Source organism: Bactrocera tryoni, chromosome 4, assembly GCF_016617805.1.
Source record: "Bactrocera tryoni isolate S06 chromosome 4, CSIRO_BtryS06_freeze2, whole genome shotgun sequence".
Classification (NCBI taxonomy): Eukaryota; Metazoa; Arthropoda; class Insecta; order Diptera; family Tephritidae; genus Bactrocera; species Bactrocera tryoni.
The window spans coordinates 45,556,768-45,564,156 of NC_052502.1; positions in this window are offsets into that span (position 1 = coordinate 45,556,768).

Consider the following 7,389-nt stretch of genomic DNA (forward strand, 5'->3'; position numbering starts at 1 on the left):
AGCCACAACGGCAGCTGTGACCGCCAGGAGCGAGTTTGGAGGCTGGTTGTTGCAACACAGCTGGCCGCAACCCTTTGACGTGCTGTTATTGTTGTTGTTGTCATTAGCAATTACGTAAACTTTCATAAATATGCGGATTGTTGTTACAATTACAAGCAATTATGAAATGAAATTCATCACAAAGAGCCAAAGAGAAGGCGCTTCCGAGCTATATACCGTTATAAATACATACACTATATACATAAAGGTACATATATACCATCTGATGCATGTACATATAATATGTATCGCTTACAGTCATATTCACAGCTCCGCAATGTCTCGTCCACCCCTCAATGGGCGCGTTTAAAATATCAAAGGCACACTTGACAAATTCTACTTTGAATTTAATTAAATAAATTAAGCAGCGCAGTTAGATGCGAGACGTCGCAGTGGCTGGAGCGCCGTGGCGTGGTTGAGAATTTTTGAGATTTTCACCTCTTTCATCGCTTTTAATTATGCAAATATTATAAATTCTCAGCTGCTGTTGCTGCAGGAAGTTATAATTGCTGTTGTCATTTTCCTACTTTCCGCATTGTTGTTGTTGGTTTTGTTACCGTTATTTATGCGCAAATGTTGCACGACAATTAGAGAACAACTTGTGGCATTTGCATTGTCGTGGAATGCCTTTGATGAAATTTAACTGAAATATGAGTAACTCAACTTTATTCTAAATGAAACGTTTAAGAGTCTCGGCAATAAAATTGATTTTCCGCAAGAAGGCTTATGTTTACAAAGAAAAAACAACAAAAAAAATTAGGAAAAAACGTTAACTCGGGCTTCACCGAATCTATTCTACTCTACACATATACAAAAGATTCCATAAAAGAACTTGATTCCGATCTAAAAACCAAGGACTATTACTTGATTCAAGGTTCTTCTTGGGTCTCTGCTAGATCCTTTTCCACCCCACCAATCGCTTCTCCAGCGCGTTTTGTTCGTATAGAACATCCTCAGATGACTTGTTTATATTGAGGATGCAGTTTTGACTGATGTCCTTCTTGACAGAGTTAGTGACCATCATCACCCTCTATTCCTCCGTCTGCACAATACGATTTTGATTTCTGAAGAGCAGCAATGCATCCTCCGCTTTTACCGCGCGAGGTATTAGCACCATCGCCTTCGGAATGAACGGAATGGAACTATGGTCCAATATTTCTATAATGGCGCCCTTTTACAGGCCTTAAAGCTTCGCAACCACTTCCTTTACCCATAGTAGTCAGGGGTCGACTCTTGTATGTCTTGGTGGCCGTTGCTGCCGTTCTGAACTTTGAAGGTTTTGCCCGACCGAGCCTGACGTTTATTTTTATAGCTTCGTTATTTGTCATAGGCCGTTTAGCGAGCCGTGCTCCCAGACAGCTGCCGCTTCTTCCTCGATCGGGTTTGCGAATCTCGGTTCCGTAGATGTGAATTGCGGCCTCGACGCTTAGTACGCTTGGCTTTCCTCAATATTTGCCTTAGCCCTAGCCAGTGTTTCCGCCTTCAACCGGTTAGACTTGCAGCCAAGTCTTTCATTTTCACCGCCACTTAAAAGATCGCTTTTGCATTCAATCAATCACTCTTTACCGGGATTTGCTCTTGGCCTAGTCTATATCGCAGACATAGCACCCTTGGCATCGCTCGGAGTGCGTAGAAAAGTTTCTTTTTCTGCAGTGTTGACACTTACAACGTTTCCGTCTGCAACCGCTGTGAACTGCTCTCTTCATAAACTCGTTACAAATAAACTCGCTGTCCCATCGACGTTAAGGCTGATATCTCAACCCGCGTTCTATCTTTATTGACCTCCATGCTGAGTTGAATCTGAACATGAAATTCTAGCGTTTTATTACTATCGATAGATACCTTATTAGCAATGGCAGAGATATATATGTATATATGAAGACACCACCATGCACGCTCCACCAAGATCAGCTCTGGAAACTACTCCATACTACTATGATATGATATGATACAATTGACTCAAAAAAATTTCCCCGGAGCGGTCGTTCGAGTTTGCTGTATACCCAGAAGTCACACGGAGCTAAATCAGGCGACAGCTTGGCCGGAATGAATTTGGAGTGCACCCCACCTCGATACTCGAAGAAAACTGTCAACATAACTTTGATTTTTGAGCTGCTTTGTCGTGGTTACTTCGGCTTCGGCTCATTTTTGCCACGATATTCGGGCGATTAATCGTCTGTTTTCGGATCGTACGCATGGATCCAAGACTCATCGCTAGTAATAATAGGCGTCATGACATTCCGGTAGTCGTAAAGCATTGTTTCACAGACGTTAACGCGACGCTGTTTTTTTTTTTTAATTGAGTGATTTTGGAACCAATAATGCTTTCACTTTTCTTAGACCCAAATGATCTTTCAAAGTGGTTTTCGCTGATCCATCCGGTATTCCAACGATAGCAATAAGTTCTTCGACTGTTAGTCGTGGATTCTCTTGCTGCTTGTTTTATTTTATTGGCGTGTTAATCATGAGCTGATGTTGATGGCCGTCCTGGACGTAGTTCGTGGTCAATTCATTTATTTATTTATCACCGAAGGCCTTTTCCAACATTCTGAACGTTTCGGCACCAGAAATTTGATTTCGCACACAAAATTTAATGGAACTTCGTTAAAATCGTCGAATGCACTTTATGTGCTTCAGAAAGACAAGCGTATTCTAAACACTATTAGTTATTTTGATGTGACATTTAGACAGCTATACCAACCTAGAAGCAACCTATGTCGACTTATGAGATTTTGCGCGAAATGTAAATTAAAAGGTCTTACAATTTTTTGCCCTCAGTACTACATAAAAGGGTTCATTCCTCTGCGAATTTGCGTTAATTCGTAAAGAGAAAGCTTTTTTCTTTACGAAGAGCATTTTGATTTTAGATTTGTGCCCACCCTAATATTATATTTAAATTCAATTGTCAATTTCTCAATTGTTAAGGCGACTTTTTAAAGGAAATTTTGTTAAAAATATTAGATATTATGAAAGGGCTTCCGCTGTGACTATACAAAGCCAGAAGTTGACACTATGTTTCTTCGAATCAGCTACAATTCCAATAAAACAGGTCATTGAGTCACAGACAACATTAAGGGGATCGTCTCAGTGTGAAATTTTCGAAAAATTAATTTTTTTTTGCATTATCGAATAGTAAACATTGTAATAAACATTCTTTCAAATTTTCAAATTAAATTCCAAATTATTACGGTCACTACAGCATTTCTTGTAGAAAGGGAACAGAGTGGGGAACATATCGACTCCAATCTTAAACAAAAATCAGTGTTAGGTTAGGTCGTAGGATTGATCCAAAATCGATGGATCTCACTTGGACATATTTTTGCCTTTTGTGTTACCCAGAAACTCCTAGAAAAGTAGATCAAGACACTCTCACAGATCGATGAACGTTTTGGGGCTATAACAAATTTATTAAATTAATTAAATTATTGTGAACACGTTTAGAAAATTTTAAAGCAATTCCATCACATTTCGTTCTCTTTTATAATCGCAATCTTAAACGTCGCAATGCTTGAAATAGCAGGCTGTGGGTTCGTAGAACACCCTAAAATTCCCACTAAAAAACTTCTACTGTTCAGCACTTGCAGTTACAAAATCCCTACGAAGGAGTGGCCAAACGTTTTTCATTCACGGCATTCGCGCCTCAATTAAACTCAACAGCGCGAAAATGTCAACGCCCACTTATCCCCCACTTTTTCGTGCTGAGTAGTACCAACAAATGAGGAGGAGTTTGTATACTTCCAGGAGTAAGCTTTGTACTGATGTGTATGTGTGTTGCCCTCTACGAAAAAGGATATGCGCAGCTACAGGTTCACCGCTGTAGGAGTTCCGTACATTTCCAGTAAGAAAGTCATGCTTCCAATAAGAAACTGCGCCACTAAGAAAACAGTTCGTGGATGGAAGAAGCGGTTAAGAAGGTTCGGAGAAAACAGCGACCACATTTTCTTTGTGTTGTGCTACAAACATTAGGAAAAGCAAGACGTGGGTGTTCTCTCGTACTCTACTCGAGCTGGGTGTGCTCTAGCGCTCTCTTTCCCTTAACGCACGCTTTTTTTCACTCTCTTTGTCCACGTGTTCGTAGGGCGGATGAATTTGTTGTATAAATATTTGGCTGTGTGTGAATTTCATTTGCTGTTGTTGGGTATTGTTGCTTTTCTTGGCTTTATGCGCTTCTATTGTTGTTTGTGTTATCTGATTCAGACAACCAAATGTTGGCAGCCACATTTGCAAACGTCAACAATTTATTTGGTCGACGCCACAGCACACACATACCATCTTATACACACATACATACATATACTGAGTTTAGTGAACTGTGTTGCATTTATTCGCCTTCCCCCTCAAACTGTCAGGCAGTCCGTCAACAGCCCTTCAACTCATTAGTTTTACTTACAAACAGCTTTTGACTTAATTTCTTTGCAGCCAAGTTTGATTAGTTTAATTCCGATTGCGTTGTGGCAATTAATTGTCGGTTACTCTGGTCTTGCATACAAATTTGCTGAAAGCTTTACTGCGGCATAAATCTCGCCACATGCCACTGAAAGGTTGTAAAGATAATTTTGCGTAGAAATCAATCAAACTGCTGGAAGATTGTAGGGAAAAGTTTTCTTTTTAATTCGCAGGGAGAAATTGAGATATGCGTCAGGAGTTCATTCAGAGGTATGTGTGTTGCAAAGTCATTTAAATATATAGAGAGAATAGTTCTAAGAGAGGAGCTAAAGCAGTAAACCAAACCGAACAAATGTCCTACTAGATAGGTTTGATCTTTCATTACCTATCTGGAGCTAAGATTTGAATAGGTTGGCTGATTTTTTCCAAACCAGTTGCCCCATGTCTCTTATGTTGGATTATTGGCAGCTGTGGAATATATTCTTTTTCTAAAAAGTAGAAGCTTTTTGGTCTGTCCACCATCCACACTACCCCAAAGTAAATTTGTGGTATGCTTGGTGCTGCTAGTGTTTCAAGACCTGAGGTGTTCCTCTAGGGTCCACTGCTTCAAATAACTCTTGATGGCATGGTCAGCGGAAACTTGGCGAAATTGTGTTATGCCAACAATTTTAGCCTGAAAGACTAATTTGTAATAATTTTTTAAGCTTTATCTATTCCCCCCTTTACCTATTTCACCCCTTGATTCGTCGGTAAATATGTTTCGCCGTTGTCAATGCTGAACAAGACCCATTGGTCCCTTCTTCTCTACTGGGGAATGAATTTTTCTCTGTCGCAACGCCAGTTTAGGCCGAGATCCTAAACAAAATCCAGTATGATACCAAGCCTGTAATAACGCCGAGTCCGACTCTAATGGCTGAAAGTCAAGAGTCGGTCTCCGTAAGCATTGCATCATACCTCACTTGAATATATGTGACCTGGTCTACGAAAAGGGAGCTAACGTGCGAAAACTAGTTTTCTGGGAAAGCTGTTAAAAATAATCGTCAGTTTCTCGTTATCTCATTAATTGTTCTCCTTTTTTTTGACAGATAAGCCCCCTTTCCGTAGACCAGGTCACATATATTGACTGAATATCGGGGATAACCTTCTGACCCGTTGTTGAAGTAGTTTCATTGCGACTGCACCACCGCACTATTAGTTAGTATGAGACGGATGACACTTTTGTATTGCTACTTTGAAGCAACAGCTCTTCACTCTAGCTCATGTTTTTTATCTCTTTTCTCCGGCTTGACAGCAAGGCCGTGACCTTCCGTACAGATGGCGGTGATGTCTCTTTAAACCGATAAATCCATCAACCGTCGATCGCATAAGAAACTTTTGCTCATATTTATAGTCCAAAAAGATTAATAAGTACTAGTATTTCTTGAAGAGTTCGTGTATATTGGCGAGTAGAAGAAAGCGTCTTGAATAACCTCTGACTGTTGCGTCGCATGTAATTTTTATCTTTCATTTACAAAAGTTATTTAACTTCTATGCTACGAAACTGTAATTTGGTAAAGGGAATTACAGGCTTGAGAGCCACCTGTGTATTTATTTTTTTTTTTTAAGTGGACGGAGTCCTGCCTCTAATAGGTTTAGTGTACATATCTCTTAAACTACTTAAGCTAAATCAACGTAACTTGCTCTGAACAGCTATTTTTAGCATCTCTTTTGATAGTTTGAAAATAGTTGAAATCATATAATAACACCGCCAACTCCTCATATAACATTATTTTTACATTTTTATGTCACAATGGGCGAAATCAGGTAACAACCACCTTCCATATAACAAAATTTTAAATTCCATCGTATTCTTTTACTTTTCAGTATACAAATCAAGCACCAATGAATGCATCGAGATAAAACTTTGCATGAATATGATCTTTAAGATGTGTCACTTAATGATCAAAATCGGATTATAAATATTCAATATTCAGATACCGAATATATGACTCCAATTCCTTTTGCGAAAAAATTCTTTCCTGATAATACTAATATAATCGTATAGCGAATATGAGTATAATCGGATCAATCTTTCCTTATAAGGTTTTGCCAACGTCTAAAAGTTAGTCCCTGGGTTTCATACTTGCAAGTTGCAAGAGTATAAAATGTTCAGTTACACCCGTACTTAGCATTTCCTTACTTTTTTTCATTGTAAATCTACACTGCCACATTTTTTGAATATCTTTCCAATCGTAAGCTCTCAACTCTAATCTCGATATCACGTTTTTTGATTAGAAAAATATGTTTTCCTTTTTAGAGGTAGCTCTCGATCCGATCCATTGAAGTGTATTTGCTGTCTGGAGTGCCACTGGGACTCATTGCCTCTCTGTTCCTTCAGGATCATTGAAATCCAAAATCGTTTTTTATACATATTGTGTATATATAGCGGAACTAGCGCTTTGGGATATTGACTTGTGGATAATTCTGCCAGAGTGTTCGGAGGAAAATCGAGTAGCGAATTCATTATGCTGCTTTCGCTTCTTAAGAGAGGAAGTTTTGCTGTTACACATGAGGTGGAATTTATAATAATTTATATATACTTAGATTCTTAATCCATCAAGTATCTCATTAGCTCACGCATACATGAGGGCTTATTAAAAGAAGTGAGCAGGCAAATATCCTCGAACATCGTCACATGGAGTTCTTTACATCCAAAATTCCTTACATCTAAAAGCGAAAGCGAACTAATCACCCTACGGGGTAAGCAGAGACCTCGCGTGTTTATTAATACCACTTAATTTCCTTCACTCTTCGCACTGAACACTCGTAAACACGAAAACAGCGAGGAAAACTTCTAATCCGAGACGATTATTCTCGCATTTGCCATTTTTCTGCGCCAATCTCACCTAAGCACAAGACATAAAGCATAAACTTCGCCCAACCTTCGGCTGCCACGAGTTTGAAGCTTATCAAAGCGCCAGCATT